Source organism: Bos taurus, chromosome 22 (genome assembly GCF_002263795.3).
Source record: "Bos taurus isolate L1 Dominette 01449 registration number 42190680 breed Hereford chromosome 22, ARS-UCD2.0, whole genome shotgun sequence".
Taxonomy (NCBI): Eukaryota; Metazoa; Chordata; class Mammalia; order Artiodactyla; family Bovidae; genus Bos; species Bos taurus.
Genome location: NC_037349.1, coordinates 26,200,411 through 26,219,062, shown reverse-complemented (window position 1 = coordinate 26,219,062; position 18,652 = coordinate 26,200,411). Strand labels below are relative to the sequence as shown.

Genomic DNA, 18,652 nt, shown 5'->3' with positions numbered 1-18,652 from the left:
CAGAAAGGCTTTGCAATTCATCCCTAGTAAACTTGTTAACTTATTATCAAAATAAAAATATTTCAATAGTATTTTAAGTTTTTCAAAAGATTATTATTACGGTTCAGAAGATATCTTGGTAAGCATTTTATATTTTCACTATATCTAAATTTTGGACTGGGTGCATGAATTAAAGACATAATTAGGCTGCCAGTTAATATCAGTTTATAGAAACTTTATTTGCAATTTATTTCAGTAGCATTTAGTGGAAAATTGCATTTGGATGTACATTAGATTTATGGTATTTTTATTTGTGTTAAAAATGGTATCCTCCAAATATTTACTTTATAAATAAAAAAGTTTGGGAATATAAAACAAACTTTTATTTATTCTATTATGTCCTCTTCTTTAACTGGAGTCTTAATACTTACCAGTGCCTTGAAAACTCGAAGTTGCATTATACATGATGCTTTTATAATTTCTGATTTTAGATAATTATGAAAAATTAAAAATATCTTCTGCTCATGATATCCAACTCTTGTATGAAAGAAAAGACATGATAAATACTGGATTAAATATTGAGAGAAATACTTTTCTTTTGTTCAGGATAATTGTATCTGATCCTGGAATAAACATCAGTCTAATTTTGAGAAACAAAAACAAAAGTAGCTCCTAAATGTATTTTTCATTGGATGAAGCAAAGAAAACTTGTTTGGTATCGAAGAATTGTTGTTAATTACCTTGTGTGGAAGATTTTTGTCAATTAATCAGCCCTAGCTGTTTCCACCAAAAGCAGGTCTTCTTTAAGCCTATATAGTACAAAAAACACACTATATTGAGCAGAGAAGTGTTTTATACTTCCTCTTAACCAATTCATTCCAATTTAGATAAATTTTAAGCTCTTTCGTCTGAAAGTGGATTATCTATATATATTCCACTTTGTTTCAAATGCAAATGATTAAGTGTTCTGCATTCTAATCAGTAAACAGCTCTGTGACTAAATCATAATTTAATGATCTCTTCCTAGAGAGATAATGATGCAAAATTTAGATCTGAAAAGAAGATTTTCATTTTTATCTAATTGAGCTGATCTTTCTGTAAAATCTTTGTAGGCTTCTGTAGTTGTGCTAATAATAAATTCTGGATGAAATCTACATTATGAAAGATGCTACATTTTTATTCAGGAAATATAAATACTTGAAACATATCTTTATGTTTGTATATACATGTGCTATGTGCATTTCTCTTGTGTGTGTGTGTGTGTGTGTGTGTGTGCACTGTGTGCTCAGCTGTGTCCGATTCTTTGCACCCCTATGGACTGTAGCCTGCAGGCTGGAGTGGGTTGCCATTTCCTTCTCCAGGAGATCTTTCTGACTCAGGGATCAAACCTGTGTCTCTTGTGTCTTCCACGTTGACAGGCAGATTCTTTACCACTGGGCCAAATGCGAAGCCCACCATTTTCTCTTTAGTTGGGAGAACTGTCTCAGTTTTATTGGAAGAGCTAGGGCTTTAATTAACAGTCACATATACTTTAAGTAAATTGAAAGAAAAAAAAATAGTCTTTTACTTTTACTCACATATTTCCCTTTTCAGATTCTTTATTTCTTCCTAAAGATCTTAGTTTCATCTGTTATCATTTCCCTTCAGCCTTAATAACTACTTTTAACACTTCTTGTAAGACAGTTCTGAGGGTGACAACTCTCTTTAGTTTTCTTTTATGGGGAACTATCTTGCCTTCGTACTGGAAGAACATTTTCACTGGATCTAGAATTCTAGTTTTGTTTTTTTTTTTCTTTAGCATTTTTAATTTGCTATTGTGTGTAATATGTTGCTTTTCTCTCTGTCTTCTTTTAAGGTTCTCTTTTAATATTTATTTATTTATTCTAGCAGTTTAATTACTGTGTTACCTAGGTGGGGCTTTCTTTGTGCTTATTCTGCTATGGGGCTGAATTTCTTGAATCTATACATTTCTGACTTTTATAATATTTGGCAAACTTTTATTACCATTATTTATTTATTATTACACCCCATCTTTCTCTCTTTTGGAGGGACTCCAATTATACACATATTTAGTATTTTGAAGCTGTATTCACTTTTTCCCCCTCCAACTTTTTCTCTGTCTTTGAGGTTGGAAAATTTCTATTGATGAACTTGAAAAGTTTCTATTATAGTTCATTGACTCCTTATTGTTACCTTCAAACTGTTATTAAGCTAAATGAAAATTGTAAATTTCAGCTATTAAATTTTTTTCAAATCAAGAATTTCCTTTTTGTTCTCTTTTACAAGATTCTATTCCTCTGTTTATATTTCCTAGCTTCATATTCATTTTGAGAATATCTTCTTTTATTTCCTTGAGTATAAATATAAATATAATTGGGTTTTAAATCCGTTGTCCACTAAGTCCAGTGTCTATCATCTCAGGATTGATCTCCATTGTCTTTGAGTAGAGTTCACATATGTTTATCAAATAATCAGTAGCTCTGGATTGTTTTTTGAGCATTGTAGAGATTCTGGATTCTGTATGTTCTCCAAATAATATTGATTTCTATTTTTCTTAGAAGGCAGTAAAATGTGGCTGAGATCAAATGAGAGTCCCTTTTGTGGTAGATGGTTGAAATCTCAGTTCGGTTCTTTTAGCCTTAACAGAGCTGTTTGGAGACTGTCCTACTAATGCATATTTCAGAGGATTGCCAGAGGCTATGAAAGTGAAAGAGGAGAGTGAAAAAGTTGACTTAAAGCTCAACATTCAGAAAACGAAGATCATGGCATCCGGTCCCACCACTTCATGGGAAATAGATGGGGAAACAGTGGAAACAGTGTCAGACTTTATTTTTCTGGGCTCCAAAATCACTGCAGATGGTGACTGCACCCATGAAATTAAAAGACGCTTACTCCTTGGAAGGAAAGTTATGACCAACCTAGATAGCATATTCAAAAGCAGAGACATTACTTTGCCAACAAAGGTTCATCTAGTTAAGGCTATGGTTTTTCCAGTGGTCATGTATGGATGTGAGAGTTGGACTGTGAAGAAGGCTGAGTGCCGAAGAATTGATGCCTTTGAACTGTGGTGTTGGAGAAGACTCTTGAGAGTCCCTTGGACTGCAAGGAGATCCAACGAGTCCATTCTGAAGGAGATCAGCCCTGGGATTTCTTTGGAAGGAATGATGCTAAAGCTGAAACTCCAGTACTTTGGCCACCTCATGCGAAGAGTTGACTCATTGGAAAAGACTCTGATGCTGGGAGGGATTGGGGGCAGGAGGAGAAGGGGACGCCAGAGGATGAGATGGCTGGATGGCATCACTGACTCGATGGACATGAGTCTGAGTGAACTCCGGGAGTTGGTGATGGACAGGGAGGCCTGGCGTGCTGCAATTCATGGGGTTGCAAAGAGTCGGACACGACTGAGCGACTGATCTGATCTGATCTGGGCAGTGTTTATACACAGAATTTGGGACTCTCTTCCTTTGACTTTCTCCTTGATGGGTTTTTCCCTTTCATTTTCCAGTCAGTCTGGGTATGCAAAATCTGTCCTCCTTCTTTAAGCCAGTAAGTGTGTAATTTTTCTTTCCTTATTTTATCCACTTAGTATGGACAGACTGAGTCCTTCCCTCTGGTGAAAAGTTATAAAACAGGACACTCATCCAGTGCTGTCTCCTCCCTCCAGTGTCTACCCTTTCCAGTATCTGCCTGTTCTGGAAAACTTTCCAGTGCTTTCAGGCATTATGTTTACATTCTATCCATACATTATGGCTTTTATTTATAAGAGGGTTGGTCCTGAAAGGAACCCTAACTAGAATTCCACAACTTTACATTGGAAAGAATTTCTTATATTACAAATCTTTAAAAACACAATTTTAGAACACTGTTTAATCATCATAGGGTTGCAGAATAATCTATTAGGTTGAACAACCTGAAATCACCATTGTGGCAGGATTGGCATAGGGACAGTTTCATATGATTCAACCTAGTAACTATGTTCTCCTGCATTTATAATTAATTTTATCACTGAGTATTTATGGGCATATTGAGTTACCTGTATTTCAAGTTATTTACATGCTATAGAATCATAGAAGCAGAAGTCCTGGGTCCAAGTTTACGGACATCCTTAAACTTGTTGAGTATAATTGCTGATTTTATTACTTATTAATATAATAATGTGTATGCTAAGTTGCTTCAGTTGTGTCTGACTCTTTGCAACCCCATGGACTACAGCCCACCAGGCTCCTCTGTTCATGGGATTTCCCAGGCAAAAATACGGACTGGTTTGCCATTTCCTTCTCCAGGGGATTTGCAGGACCCAGGGAGCAAAACTGCATTTCCTGCATTGGCAGCCATGTTCTTTACCACTAGCACCATCTGAGACGCCCAATGTAATAACACATAATGAACTATATTTTTCTGAAATGGTTGCATGAATTAATGACCTCTAAAATAGCATCTGTCCTAAAATTGGGTAATGCAATTAAATTTAAGCTTTACTTTTTTGTTTTGTATTGTTTTTTCATTAGCAAAAATATTCTCAAGGGTTTTAACTGGAATTGTGCCTTGTGTTTGTTTGTTATTATCTACATTGCATATATTCATTGTACTTGTCAATTCCTATATATTTTCTCTGGATATTAAACCAGAATATTTTAGGGACCCTGGAATATTTCAGACTTTCATCATCAAATGTATATTTCATCCTTCATGTATATTTGAGATATTAAAATCTACTTAATTTTAGGAAAATTTTAAGATGGCTTCTTTATATGAGATAGGAAAAATTTTAAATGTGTTTCACATTTGTATTAGTGTATAGACTAAGCAATAGGAAAAATAAATAGGTCAGTAAATTTTGCTTGTTTGAAGGGAACACAGGCAATATAAGTTATGTAATACTTTTATGTACTACTCATGCCTATAGTTATGTGTCCTTAAGTGTTTTAGTATGAGCTGGCAAAAAACTACCTGAGTGAGAAAGACAGTAAGTATCCTGTGTTTTAAGTTATTCAAATTGTACAGAGTCATTGAAGTGGAAATCCTGGGTCCAAATTTACGGACATCCTTAAACTTACTGAGTATAATTCTGCTATGTAGCAGAAGATAGAAGAACTAATGCCCATACACTAAGGCAAATCTTTCCTGTCAATACTAACAGGGGATTCAGAATCCTTGCTGTGGGCTTACTGTTCTGTGTGAAATAGAGTTTGGAATGCCTTATTGAGTTTGTCTGTTTATCATGTTCTGAAAACAACACAAAAAAATAGACTGATAAGTCTCATTTAACCCGTGAAAGAAAATAAATCCAATGCAATGACTAAATAATTGCATTATGGTTTGTATTAACACAGTAAAACACATGCTATTAACAGCAGTTTGTGCTTTAGACACATCTCTGCTAATTAATTTATTTTGCAGGAAAAAAGTCAATTGAAAGTATGAGTTATGGCCCCTAAACACTATATGGGAAGGCTAATTGGTCTACGGCTCTCTTTTAAAGAGTGAAAAATATGCCCCCAAAGAATGTACTATTATATCATAATTTTTTTAAAAAAAGTAAGGCCTCCATACATCTAGATTTATGTCAAATTTTAAGAATGCCTTAAAACAAGGATGACAAATACCTATGGAACTTGAGAATCACTTCGTGTACAATATTAATGTCAGGCATCATTAATAGATCACTTTGTTCTTACCTGCTGAATTCAGATATAGGGTGGAATCCTTTAGACAGAGTATTTCAAGGCATCATTGCCAACCAGATAGGTAATGTCATGGAAAGAAGACTTTTTGCCACGCACATCCTTTTTACTAAACAACTCAGTCAGTCAGTTCAGTCGCTCAGTCATATCCGACTCTTTGCGACCCCATGAACCACAGCACGCCAGGCCTCCCTGTCCATTACCAACTCCCGGAGTCTACCCAAAGCCATGTCCATTGAGTTGGTGATACCATTCAACCATCTCATCGTCTGTCGTCCCCTTCTCCTCCTGCCCTCAATCTTTCCCAGCATCAGGGTCTTTTCAAATGAGTCAGCTCTTTGCATCAGGTGGCCAAAGTATTGGAGTTTCAGCTTCAGCATCATCCTTCCAATGAATATTCAGGGCTAATCTCCTTTAGGATGAACTGGCTGGATCTCCTTGCAGTCCAAGGAACTCTCAAGAGTCTTCTCCAACACCACAGTTCACAAGCATCAATTCTTCGGCACTCAGCTTTCTTTATAGTCCAACTCTCACATCCATACATGACCACTGGAAAAACCATAACCTTGACTAGACAGACCTTTGTTGACAAAGTAATGTCTCTGCTTTTCAATATGCTGTCTAGGTTGGTCATAACTTTCCTTCCAAGGAATAAGTGTCTTTTAATTTCATGACTGCAATCACCATCTGCAGTGATTTTGGAGCCCAGAAAAATAAATTCAGCCACTGTTTCCCCATCTATTTGCCATGAAGTGATGGGACTGGATGCCATGATCTTAGTTTTCTGAATGTTGAGCTTTAAGCCAACTTTTTCACTCTCCTCTTTCACTTTCATCAAGAGGCTCTTTAGTTCTTCTTCACTTTCTGCCATAAGGGTGGTGTCATCTGCATATCTGAGGTTACTTATCCCAAGATAATAATCTTACTTTGGCATTTATAGTGAAAAAAAATGATTCTGATCACAAGAAACAGGAAACCAATGCAAATTATTTTATGGAAATTTTTTTTTCCATTTACCTAGCTACAAATTGAGATTTATTCCAGTTTTAGCTTTTAATAAACAGTGAACTTTGAGCTTATTTGAAGATCAAGGTCTTCAAATAAGAATATCAAGGATCTGTCTCTCTCCTTTTCTTTCCCCCATGGTGCTTTCATTCTCAGGCATGCTCTAAGTGTTGATAAGAAGCAGCCTCACTTACATCAGACCTGCTGAGCAATCACCACTTTTTATCCCAGTTGTTCAGAGTAAGTCTAAGATACGTCTCTGATTGACTCCTTTTGAATCTGCCTGTTATTGCTCTGGTCAGAGGGATGGGAAATGTTGGTTGGTCATGACTGTATAACCTGGACCAGAAGTAGAGAGGAAGCATTGGAATGAGCCTCCAATCAGCCAAATAAACATAGAGGGATTTGTTATTCCCTAGTACTGGTTGAGCCATATTAATGCAGATAAATGCAGGGAAATTTAAAAAAATAGCAGTATACACTGTACCTCCATTCTTATTTTACTTTACTGCTCTGAAATTGCTCTGATTGAGGTATTACATAGGAGAAAGGCTACATAAATATAATACAGAGACCTCAGAAGACATTGGCTCAAAGAAGAGATGATTTACAGAGTCATCAGGAGCTCAGGTTCCTAGATGCTCTTTTGTCATCTTCAATGTAAGACTTTAACCATTGCAGGTTAGCTAGAAGGAAAAAGAGCTAAAAGAATCTAGATTATTTTTAAGTCAATGACCTGGAAATTGCCAACTACATTTCTCTTCATGTCCCTTTAGTGAGAATCTAGTCTTCGGTTTACACTTTGTCATGAGGGAAACTGGGAAATACAGTCTTTTAGTAGGTGGCCATGTGCCCAGGAATTAAAAAAAAAAAAAAAAACAAGAACAGATTTGAGGGGTGAGACAGAAGGAGAGAGGGGAATAAACATCCTGCCATACATAATGTCTTATATTAAGAAGACCCACTAGTTCTCTCCTTTTTCTCTAACATGGTTACGTTATACAGACAGCAGTAAGACGTATTGGCCCAAACCAACAGGACAGAATAGATGAAAAAGATAAACTAAGTCCTTTACTTCAGCTGAACTATGTTTTCTGTAATGATCAGTCCTTATTCTTGTGCATCAATCACTGTCTCACTATTTAGCATACATTTTGTTTGCTGTAGCAAAATTGGAATAAATTATCTTCCAGAATGGCAGTGGCTCGTCACATTCTAAAATGATACAAGATTAAAAACGAGGAGATTTAAAAAAATATTTTCTAGGCCACTAACTAGTTGTACCACCTGGAGAAAATTTCTGAACCTTACCTACCTCAAGTATAAAAAGAAGCTGTAGGAGAATATGTTAGCTGAGGTCCTTACCAGATTGAAAAGATTTTATACTTTGTTTGGAGTACAGATTCAGATGAAATTCTCATCTTCCCCAAATATCAGGCTTTTCCCCCAATAAATGTGAATAAAACTTGGTTGCCTAGGACTTTGGAACGAATCACCAATATGAAAGTAAGCCAGCCATAATTGACAGTTAGGTGTTTCTAATTGGAGGACAGGAAATCTTTCTGATCTCCACAAGAAATCAACAAATGCTTTGAAGCCTGAAATTTGACAAGATATAAGCAATGTTTTAGCTATTTAAGTATAGTGTTATTAATGACCATAAAATTCCTTAGTCCTATTAAAATCCAGGGAAAGTATCTGGTTCCATGACCTCCTGAGGGTGAATCACACATATTAATGATCCACAGCGTGAAATATAAGATTTTACCTTTTTATTTGTTCCAGAATTATTGCCCTTTGATTTTTAATACATGTCCTTTTGTTCTCACATTAAAGGACAAGTTAAAGGAGTATCAACTCTGTCATTTTAACTCCTCAGAGTTAATGTGGTCTTCTTTTGCTTTATTAATATCTAAGCTGAAGGTGGCTGCTTTGTACTTCCAAGGTTGCCTTTGAGGGTTTATCCCTCAGTGGAAAGATCCTGCCTTCCTTTATTACAGCAGTTGGCCGGAAAACCTCTGTCGATCTGTGACTATTCTGAACTGCTAGACTGAAATGCCGTTTCCAAAACTATAGCTCTTCTGCTAAACAATTTTTCTAGGAATGATGCCATATCACTAGCTACTAGCCTTTGCCAAGAGCCAATATTCCTTCAATGGCCCTACTCTGGGAATGATACCAAATGATGGTTCAGGCCGAGGGTAGGTAGTAAATCAGCAGTAAAAGCTGAAAAATACCCCAGCTTTTAATATCCTTTCTCTTTTTTTTCCAGATGACCAGCATATCTCTCTCACCTTCTGCTTCTATTCATGAAAGAACTCCTTTTCTCCCTTGCATTTGTGATTTGATAGCTGAAATTTTATTTTCCACGATCTTCCTCAATTGTGAGCAAGAAATTCACACCTTTCAAGGCTAAGGCAATCACATTTTCATGTGACATAAGTATCCAGTCTTTCTCCAGAACCCACATGCAAAGGTGTGACGGCTGATAGATAAGGATTGTTTGTAGAGTGAGAAACGTGCTGAATAGAGTGTCAGACCGGAGAATGGGAGCCAAGAGAGGATTTCAGAGCAGCAGCAGAAGGTATCTTCAGCAAACATCCATTCAGGCTGAAGGCTGCCTTCTGGTGTCAGGTTCCAGTCTTTCTAGAAGCAGAGGCAATAGATCTGTAAGTTTCTTGGGATGGGAAAACCTGAATTGGTTGCCTGTCCTTGACGATGTATTAAAAATATGAAATTACCCTTGGAGGTAATAACTATGAAGTGTTTCTTGGATGTGGAAGTTTAAGTCACTGCCTCCATTTTGAATTCCTTAAAAAACAAACAAACTTCCTTTAGTTGGATAAAATACTTTCTTTCTCTCAAATTCTATTTTCCTTTCTTGGTTAATCATTTGTCTGTCTCCCTTCCTCCCTCCTTTCCTTCCTTTTCCCTAGCCTACCTTTTCCTTCTGTCCCTTGCTTCTTTCTTAAAATGTACTTGCCTGGGGTAAAGTTTTTAGTGTACATGAGGACTTAATGTTTGTCTTTAAGCCACAGGTTTACTCTTGGGCTATTTCCTGATTTACATGCAGAATCATGTTTTTTCCCCTTTCAAGAAAAACTCATGTTTAAGAACTGACTTATCATCTTCTTGTTTCAGGTATCATGCCTTGCTATTCTCTTATATATCTTTGGGTAGTTAATTTAAAAACAAGTAACTAGCCTTGCCTGTTGAATTTTCCACTGTACCCTGGCTCCTAGAACAATGACTGATAATTAGTAGGTGCTGAACAAACATTTGTTTTTTAAAATAGGGATCCAAATGTCAAGCAAACATACCATAAAGCAAAGAAGAGCAAAAGGTTTCAGTACACTGTTGGTTTGACCAGGATGGAGTTCTGAGTCTTCTGCTCAGCAGATGCTTACAAGAAGGTGATATATTCAGGAGATCAACTTAGCTTTGTGTCTTCTTGACCTCTGAAATGTTTTCTTACAAATATAGTACTTTCCCTTTTGGAATTTTATTCAATATTCTATCTTTGTTTCTACTTTAGAAAACATGCCATGTGAATAATGATGCCTCAGGCAAAGAAATTACTCCAGCAGTTCAGTTTAAACTCAGGATATATCCTGCCCTCACTTGCATTCGCAATTTGCCACACAGTCAGTAAGAGCCATGCCCACACATGAACTGACAGAATTGGGGCTCCAAGGTTAGCAATTATTAAAATTTAAAAGTCCATTTGTTCATTTTCAAAATATTTTATTCAGTTGCTTCTGAAGCAGAATCCTGAGTTGCCTTCCCGGTGCTGCTCACTATAGCGGCATCCAACTCTGAGGGGGGCTCACATCTCTAAATGCCCTCATTGTTCAATGGACAAAACCAGACTGTAAGGTCAATCTCACTGCCTTAGTAGAGTAAAACTTAGAAGTCAATGATTCTCTAACCATCAAAGAGAACTTAAATTCAACAAAATTTTTTAAAAAGTGGAACTGTGTGAAATTTTTGGAAAATATGATTATGGTGAGGGAAAAAATGAAACGGGTATAAAAATCACTTTATACTGCAAAGATTGTAACTTTCCCAGATTAATTTTGGAATCTTCAAATAAAAATTGCATTTTTGGGGGGAATTGCTAAGGCAACAGAAGTGGCCTTTTGTAGTGGAAATAAGCACCCAAGACTTTTTTCTATTTTATAATTGATTAATTCATTAGTGAATTAATACAGAATAAGTAGGAAAAAATGTTAGGGAACAATATGATAAAATTATTGATCATAAGTCAATAGGACGATTAAAAAATGATAATAGAAGAAGGTGCATACATTCAAATACCAATAATTTGCCAGTTTGCGGAAGTAGCATCATTTGTGAATTAAATAGCAAGCCTCATCACGCCTCTAAATGAGTAATGAGAGCAAAAAGGAAAACAAACAAACAAAAAAATTAAATAGGTCCATGGCACCACACCCCTCCAACATGCAGCTCTGGGAGAAAACCAGACTGGCGACCTGTGTCTGGAATACGTACGGAGTGGAGCTATCAGGAGGCAGACGGACTTTAAAATTTCTCTTTTGTAGATAAAAGGGGCAACGATCCTACCTCTTTTAACCATAGACGTAGAAAATGGCGAACAAAGTTTGGGCTTCGTCCCTTGCTTTTCACCGTGAAATAAAAGTCTTAAGCCTGTAACTCTCGCTGTCCCAAGGGAGCGAGGAAAGGGAGGGGGAATAAGCGGCGTGGGTGTGGGGTGGGTGGGCAGAACCACCGCAGAGAGGAGCTGCGCGAGCCTCCCTCTGCGGGGAGGGTGTGGATCCGAGAGCAAGCCAGAACAGGTCCGCGTCCTCGCGGCCACTGCCGGCGGTGGGAGGGGCGCGGCAGCCTCTCCGCGGGCAGACCCGCGTGCAGATCGGCTGGGAGCTGCCGGCGAGAAACTCCCGTGCATCCGCCGGAGCTGCTGGACTTCCACGCCCTTCTCCCGCTCCAAGCCAGCTTGAAGGAGCGGTTTCCTCGAAGGAAGGTACAGAAAGGATCTGGTACTGGGGGCGACTCAGGTGTGCCGGGGGTAGGGGGTGGGGGCAGTGGTTAATGTGCTTATGTCTTGTTAGCCCCGGGGAGTTCCCCAACTCTGAGCGAGACCGAAGGAGGATAATGGGTTGCTCCAGCGGGGAGGGAGTCAACCCATGGTGGGTCGGTGATGGTGCATAGTCAGGGCTCCGTCATTGCACAAAGTAGGGTGGTCCGAGGTTCCCTCAGCCTTCGGCCAGTTAGAGACACCCCCTTTCCCAGCCCCGCCCCCTGGTGGCTGAGGCTGGATTCAGGAGGTTCTGGTCGGTCGGACGGAGTAAAGCGGCTCCTCGAATCCTCCAGCTCCCACTTTCTCCTCCTGGTCATGGGTAGGTAGGTTGACTGTCTTTTCTCCAGCCTCCCTTACCTGCATCTCTTGCGTCTCTCTGGAGGGGATTCCAGACCCTCCTGGAGATTCCAGCCTCACCCGGGTGGGGGCTGCTAAGTCCAGCTGGGTTTGAAGGTTAGTCCTGGCATGACTCCTTCCTGCCCCCTACCATCTCTTGGGTCGTAGGGCTCAGTTCTCTTTCGCCAACACAGCCGCCCCACTGTCTTGCTCCCATTCTCAGGGGATGATTACACATGCCAGTGAGGTTTGATACGCGCCGTCAGCTTGAAAAGGGAGGTTTTGGACACCTGGGTTGGTGGGGCGGGGGTTGGGGACGAGAAAACCGGGAAGGTTAGGGGCTCCACCTCCCCAGACCACCGAGGGGATGAGGGGGCAGGTCGGGGGCGTGGTTGCCATGGCTCCCTGGTAGCGGAGCTGGGGGAGCTAGAGATGCCAGTCACGGATGGTCCCTTCTTCCTCTTTGTGCCTTTCTCCCTCCCTTCTTTTTTTGAGTGAGAGTGTGCGTGGGGGTTGGGGGGAGCAGGGAGAAAGTGATTAATCTGGAGAGCAAGGACTGGAGCCGGGAGGCTGGGGAACGCCAGCCAGCCCCTTCATTCCCACTCCTCTTGCTCACTGCGAGCCTCACTTTCTCATCCGGGAGCAGGACTGAGGAATTCCTGCCAAAAGCCAGGGGCTGAAGAAGCCGCCACCTCGAGGGCTCAGGTACCCACACCCCGAGTCGCATCCTGGGGCGAGCGCGGGGTTGGGTGGTCAGGCTGTCAGCCGAAGGGCGGGCGGCGAAGGGGTAGGAGTTGAGCTACTGAAGGCAGGTGTGTAGTGACACAGCAGGGCGACAAGGCGCGGAGAAAGACTCAGGTTCAGCCAAACGCGAGTGGCGCCGGAGTTAGCTCCGCCGGGGTGGGTGGGGGGCTCCCAAAGAGCCCCCAGAGCTGGCAAGTGGTGCCAGGGCATGCGCGTGCGCGATGGCGCGCTCACGGAACGCCCGAGGTGGGGGGCACGTATGCGCGTGCGCGCGGAGGTGGGCAACTGGTGAGCCACCTGGGCTCGTGCAAGGCAGAGTCTCTCGCCGCGCTTACGTGGGTTCATAGGTCTGAGATGTGTGGTTTTGGACGAGTCGTTTACCCCATGCCTCAGTTTCCCCTTTTAAATAATAGGGATAGTATCAATACCTTCCTTTTCTGGTTTTTGAGCAAGTGGAGTAAGATAATTCCAGTAAACAGTTTAGCTCAGCGTCTGCTGTGTAATCAACACTAAAGTTATGGTTGCTGACCCCGTTTCTGTTACTATAAATTAATCCTCAATTTAAGTAGATAGGGCGTCTTCTCTTTTCTCTGCGTTTTTACTGAAGGCAAAATACTGATTTCTAATTTTGGAGACCGTCGATTGACATTAGTATTACTGTCCAGTTCATCTTCTACAAAGCTTTGATTTCCAGAAGATTGGAAGACATAAATTAACCAACCGGGTTGGAGAAAGAAGCTTAGAAAGCTATTTAGGGAAACTTTTAGTAATAAGAGAACAAAAGATTGTTGACTTTACTGCTTTTTGTGTAAAAATGTTTCCTCTCTCATCTGCTAATGTTGCAGTTGGCTTTGTCTTAATTTCATTATTTTTAGGATGGATCACCCTGTGACTTTCAAAATTTAACTTGGTTAATGGAGATTTCTATTTTATGGCCTTAAAAGTACTGCTGTGGATGTCCCTCCAGTAATGGCAGAGCACATAGTGTATAACCATTTCTCACAAACTCTTGAATATTGTCAGTGAATAAATGGAAACAAATAGTTATTTCTGGGCAAGTAAGAATACTGGCTAGGACAGTTCATTAAAATCTCTTTCCAGGCATGTTTCTACTCTTCACTGCAGAAGTTTGGGACTGTGATGATTAATGTATGTTTTCCAGATTGTTCTCTGTTGCACCTTATGGGTCCTTTCCTTTAAAGAAAAGGCTATGGATGTTTATTACTGCTCTTGGTTGTACAGGTGCTCCAACATATCCAGTAATGAGTAAGTTATATATCCCCTTTACCTAATTACAGGTCTGCTAGAATTTGATATTGCACATAATATATTTATTACCTTAAAGTGAATTCATGTCATTAAATGAACTAGTATTAAATTCATTTAAAAATTACTTGCTTTTTAGAATATTGACATATTTTGATGGCTCTGAAGCAAGTGAAACCAGACAGATGTCACCATCATAAAGCTCCTTATGACATTTACAAAATAGACCTCACCTAGGAAAATATTTGCTGGATTGGAGCTTGGTTTTTATAATTAGCTTCTGAAATCTTTGAAGACTGAAGGTTGTTTGACCCAAATTTGCTTTTCAAAATATTTTAGACAGACTCATTTTTTATGGGGAGATCTAAGTAAAAGTAATGATTTAAGGCAGATTTGAGATTCTACCAATTTTTATCTCATAAAAGAAAATTAAGTAATAGAGGGTGGCTAATGGCATCAGATTTGAAGAAATGAATGTCAGGAAGCCCTGTATCAGTTCATATAGTAGAGTATTGCTTCAAGTTTGACTTTTGCAAGACAACCAATGCCCCCTTCTTCACAGTGAATATGTCATCTTTAAAGGGTACCTTGAGGAATTACTGTGACAGCTTGCCTGAAATTCATGTGATCATTTACATATTCTTTCCCAGGAGCATTGGCATTAAATGTTCCATTTATTGGAAATTATTTTGCCCTTTGATTTATGACAGCCAGCAGTGCCATAGAGTCTAATACGTTTTAGAAACAAAATTTAGCTTTTTACTATTTATATTTTCCCTAAAAAAAAATCTAAAATCTAAAAAGTCAATCTTAGATTTTGCACATGGAAAGCTGAAGTTAGGCTGAAGACAAAGGGTAACAGTAAAAAATCATGACAAATCCAGATTTGGGGAGCTAATTGACATGCTAAGGTATAATCTAGAGAAACAATGTATCTCTATACCAAGGCTATTTTCAGTGATGTACTGTATTATTTGATTCAATCAGTGTTCCTTGTTATTTTTTCAAAACGAGACCAAGAATACTATATTTTCAATTATGAACATTTTGATTACAGCTTCATTCTAACTAACTAATTCAGTCTGAAGAGAATGCAATTATTATGGTGATTTACATACAATATGCTAAGTTAACACAGCTAATGAGTGAAAGCATAATATTCTTTCTATTCATTCCTGGAAAAATATTGTGCTAAGCATTCTTTCAAAGAAAAGATTACATTATTCTCCAGCATTTATGTCTACCTACAGGTAAATTTTGGCACTGAGCCATTTTCTCTGCTTTTAAAATGAAATCTCTCACATTTTGGCGATCCTATGCCTCTCCCACTTTTGGGGAGGAGATGGGGTAGGGAATGGAAACAATTCTCAGTTTAATTAGCTGTGGTGATTTCTCTTTTCTCTGCATCTTTATTGGGGAAAGATTCTGTATTTTCTAATTTTGGAGGCTGGTTAACACCTTAAACATTACTAATTACTGCAGTTTATTTTATGTGCATTGCAATAGTGTAGTTGGTTAATTATAGCTTTCTCATTAGCACCATGTAGAGAGTAATGAATTAACACATCCCTTTGATCAAAAGAACATCTAAGTTTATCTTCTGAGAATAAAAGTGTTATTGTGTTACTGAAAGTCACTATAATTTTCCCAAGAAACAAATTGGTTGGAATTCTCTAGCACTGCGATAAGAAGCTTGATGAATGAGGGAGTAGAGCAGCGGTTGCTTGGCAACCTAACATTATTCTGCAATTTCTCCTGGTATATTTATCCAGTAAACTAGAAAATTCTGTTTTGTTAACGAATGTTTTTAGTCAGTGCACAAATAGACCATAACTAATTGAGATTTTATGTATTGTGGATAAAAAAATGGTCTTGCTTACATTCCCATTGTGTTTAGATAATACAAGTACAAAGAGAAAGAATATTCTGTTTTCAGTTATTAAAATTTTTCTAAAAATTTTTACTTAATTTTCACATGAGTTTATTACTACCAAAAATTGCAACTTGTTTACCTCTTTGGAAATCACATTAAAAGTGTGTGTGTGTGTGTGTGTGTGTGTGTGTGTACATGTGTGTTACAGTTGGGTTTGTGTACAGTTTTTCAGTAAGAATCAGAAATAAATTTTGAACTGTGGTGAATTCTTCAAAAGTTGTGGTTTGCTGGTTGAGATGATAATTTGGTAAATTTAGAGAGGCATAAACATTCAATCCAAGTGATACCAGGAGGTGATAATAATAAATGTGCTGAATGGCTAATATATAAATGCAGTCTGTTCTTTGACCAGGTGTTTTTTTTGCCTGGTGGTCTTATTACATTCTCTCTTCGGATGTCTGAGTACATCTCATTTCCTCTGTAGTTGTGAAGTAGAAGCTTAGTAAAGCCAGGCATTGCCCATTTTCCAATCCACCTCTCCCTCATTCCAGGAACGATAATGTACTATTTTCCTGTTTAACCTGTGAAGTTTAGTCTGCATCACAATTCCCGTATCAGATGGCAGAATCTTTTTGAGGCCACAGGCTTCATTTCACTTATCTTTTAAACACTACAGGTTCTGTCACAGTGGGAAGCAAACAGGGTGTGGTAGTTATTACATAAATATCATGGCTGTAAGAGTCAGGCTGCCAGGGTTCCCAGTCCAGTTCTGTTAATTCCTCAATGCATGGTCCTGAGTAAGTCATTTTAACCTCCCTAAAACGGATTTCGTCTATGGAGATGTGGAGCACTATCTATACCCAAACCAGTCAGTCCTAAAGGAAATCAACTCTGAATATTCATTAAACTCCAATATTTTGGCCACATGATGTGAAGGGCCAACTCATTGGAAAGACCGTGATGCTGGGAAGGCAAAAAGAAAAGGGAGTGGCAGAGAATGAGATGGTAGATGGCATCACTGACTCAGTGGACATGAAACTGAACAAACTCAGGAGATAGTGGAGGACAGAGGAGCCTGGCATGCTGCAGTTCATGAGGTTGCACAGATTTGGACACGGCTTAGTGACTGAGTGTTATATGCAGCAATCTAGGTAGCCAACTTACTAGAATGCATTAAGCACTCAATAAATTCTGGCTTCTTATTATAATAATTTTTATTCCATGCTCAGTGTGTGAATGGATAAAAGATAGACACGAGTGTGTCTATGTATATGAATAAGTGTGAACTTATTGGTGGCTCAGCTGATTGGGAAGATGCCCTGGAAGAGGGCATGGCAACCCACTCTAGTATTCTTGCCTGGAGAATCCCCATGGACAGAGGAGCCTGGCGGGCAAAGAAACAGACACAACTGCGCTATCAGCACAGCATGGCACAGCACATTATGTTACTATTAAAATCTTGGAACTTTGTTGATTACATCAATTAGATGTATATATGCAGATAGTGATCGTTTCACGTTTGAAAAATCCTGGGTAGTAGTTTTCAGGCTTGACTGAAATGAGAATCATCTAGAGAACTTTTTAAAAACTGCCAAGCCAGATAAATTCAGTAAGAATTCTTGGAAGTGGTGACCAGGCATGTGGATTTTTGAAAAACGCTGGTGAAATAGTAATGCCAGAGTTGAGAACCACCACCTTAGATTTGGAGACGTCTTCTATAACGTTGTGCTGGCCTGCGGCGTTGACTTACAGTTACCTTGGCATCATGAAATGTGGCTGGAAAAGAAGAAAAGCTCTGACTAACCTCTGAGGTTTTTCTTAGTAATCCCGTTGGTTTATACAGCACTTTATTCTCTGAAGAGCTTAAATGTGCTTTTCATTTACTATGTATTATTTCATTTTTCAGCCGAATGTCCCTGTGAAGATGGTAGGGAAAAAGTCATTATCCTGATTTTGCAGATGAATGGAGAGAGCCATGCAGAAACTATGTGATTTGATTAGATTCATACATTTAGAACAATCCTAGATATCAAGATTCTTGTCACTTTTGGGTTCCAGATAGTTCTGTTTTTGCTGTGAAATTTCAAATGAGGGAGAGAAAGTTATTGTTTTTAGATTAATTAATTGTGTAGGAAAGAGTTGTATAGATGATAATTTCTATGTTTCTTGATATAATTTTGCATTATAACGAAAAGCAGATTTTTTTTTTTTAAGAGGCACCATAGTCTAAAGATCCAGCCCTATGTCCCTTGGACTGAACCCAGCCTACATATGTGTTTTCTTTGGCCTAAGACATATTTAGAAAATACTTAAGTCAATATTTTAAAACCAGGGATTTCACATAAAATTCATATTTCTGACTCATCTTGAGAAACGCGATGATCTTGCAGTATTGGACTTGAATGCTCTGGTGGCAGAGTGCCATCCACAGGAACAGGGTAGCATGTTCTCTTGGCAGTGTTAAAGGACCCAGAGTTTTTTTTTATCTCCTCTGGGTAAAAGTTGGCACTCTCTTGCTTTCACTTGATTTTTTTTCCCCTTGTATGTAAGTGGTACTCATATGGGACAATTGAAGGGAATTTAAAGAAGAAACCAACCACATCTTTTGGGGCAGAGTTGAGGGAAGCCAACAAGGAAAGGCTGCTGAGGCAACCCTGGGCTATTACTGCCCTTAGTCTAGAGGGAAGACAGGAGAAAGAAGTTACT

The 18,652-nt window shown here is 39.0% G+C and overlaps 1 protein-coding gene across 6 annotated transcripts in view; it reads left to right on the top strand.

The window, feature by feature from the left end:
• Positions 1–11,526: 11,526 nt before the first annotated feature.
• The window catches only part of CHL1 (cell adhesion molecule L1 like), a 225,124-nt gene continuing 217,998 nt past the window's right edge, over positions 11,527–18,652 (top strand). For 2 of the 6 annotated variants that reach the window (XM_059879495.1, XM_010817612.4), the window contains exon 1: positions 11,965–12,046. The gene's annotated coding sequence lies outside the window, so the exon portion shown is untranslated. Of the gene's footprint in view, positions 11,671–11,964; positions 12,051–12,563; positions 12,769–18,652 lie in introns of those variants that run through there. The other 4 variants (NM_001205541.3, XM_024982443.2, XM_010817611.4 and 1 more) reach the window with 4 other exon arrangements.